At 36.4% G+C, this 1,733-nt stretch overlaps 1 long non-coding RNA gene across 1 annotated transcript; it reads left to right on the top strand.

The window, feature by feature from the left end:
- The first annotated feature begins 233 nt into the window (after positions 1 to 233).
- LOC127902966 (uncharacterized) lies at positions 234 to 1,434 on the top strand. Its single transcript, XR_008055655.1, has 3 exons — positions 234 to 624; positions 708 to 776; positions 859 to 1,434. It is a non-coding gene; the product is annotated as an uncharacterized LOC127902966 (long non-coding RNA).
- Positions 1,435 to 1,733: the final 299 nt, after the last annotated feature.

Raw genomic sequence — 1,733 nt, 5'->3', positions numbered from 1 at the left:
GATTCAAATGACATTGTAACTTTATCTCTATCCCTACTTATCTAAACCAAATCTCTGAATTCTTTATTGGCATGTACTTGATTAGGCTAATGCTACAATGCCGGGCATTAAAGCCCCGGTACCATGCCGGAATTAGATAAAAACCGTTGGATTCAATTAGATTGAATCCAACAGTTGAGATTAAATTTATATTAAAAATAGAAATAAATGGGTTACTTGGTAAACCGGTTCCCTCAAAAGAAAATCCCACAATTTTCTCTCACCTCAATCCGATTTCTTTGCTCTCTCAAAAAAGAAATCCATAAAATCTCATCTCTCTTTCAAATTCATAGTTTCTCTCATCCCGATTTTTTCACTCATCATCTAAGATCAAATCCGCCGTCTCTCTCACACTAATCAACCAATCGGATCCATCTACCCAGGTATTTAGTTTGTACATGAGAGCTAGAGAGAGGCAGAGCCAGTATCGTGTCCGCTACTTCTTTTCCAACCGTCCACCGTTACCTTCGTTGCACTGTTGTCTACAGCATTAGTTCTTTAGCCTTTACTGTCGTCGTCCTGGCTTTGGCCGAAATCATTGCCCCGTGAGCTGCCCCAAGCTGCCATCGAAAACCCTCAAAACAAGTTTTTTTGGTTGATTTTTTGAGGTTTGGTTTTTAAGTGTTATTTTTCTATGGGTACCCTAATTTTTTCTTGTTTGGTTATAGGTGTTGTTTGCTTATTTTGAGCTCTACACTCTTTGCTAGGAATACTAAAGATGGGCGCTCAATAATTTGGTAAGAACTTACCCATTGTTCTGGGTCCGGCTTTTTTTTTTTTTTGGTTGTGAATTTTGAGTTAATTATTTTGGGGTTGCAGAGCAATCTTTAAAAATCTATGCAATGGTGTATCCTGGAATGAAACCAAAAAAAGAGTTGAGGTTTATGTTTGGAGTCATTCTAGGACAGGAAGAGCAGCGTGGATGAGTTGCAGGAAGAGCAGTGTGGCTCGAGGTAACTCCTCTGTTCTCGTCATGTAAAGGACCTAGTGTTTTGATGCTAACTAGTAAGTCCTCGTTTTTTCTATTATTTTTTATCATTTTCCATTTCCTCACTTGCGTTCTCAAGATTTTTGTTTGTTTCTGAGTGATTCTTATTTGAGTCCCAACGACATCCATCAGTTTTTAATATTTATCATCAAGGAGAGGTGAAATTATTATTTAATGACTGGTATTTTGTATATCACTAGCATTATTCTTTATTTTTTGTGATTTTGCTTTTTAATTTGTTTAATTGGGTGTAGTTATTATATTGTGCCTGAATTGGGACTGGATGTGAACTAATCTTATGCATCTTGCAAGGCTATTCAAGAGTATATGGAGGCCAAATCTCTAAGTTCTTTTCAAAATATTGGATTTACTGATTCCCTAATGTTCTTTTTCTTTTTCTTTTATGCAATGCAACACTTCACGTGAAATATGCAACTTATCACGTAAAGTTCGCAACTTCAACGACAAACATGAAACATGTGAGAATATTCGGGAATATTCTTTATTTTGGCTTTATTCAAGACATGCAACATCTAACGTTAAACATGCAACCGTTATGTCTGACATGCAACAACTGACGTTAAACATGAAACTTGCAACACTTCATGCGAAATATGCAACTTATCACGTAAAGTTCGCAACTTGGACGTCAAACATGAAACGGACGAGAATATTCCGGAATATTCTTTATTTTGGCTTTATTCAA

The sequence above is a fragment of the Citrus sinensis genome, chromosome 6 (genome assembly GCF_022201045.2).
Source record: "Citrus sinensis cultivar Valencia sweet orange chromosome 6, DVS_A1.0, whole genome shotgun sequence".
NCBI lineage: Eukaryota > Viridiplantae > Streptophyta > Magnoliopsida > Sapindales > Rutaceae > Citrus > Citrus sinensis.
Note: the sequence above shows the minus strand (reverse complement) of the source record. Positions and strands in the feature narration are given on the sequence as shown.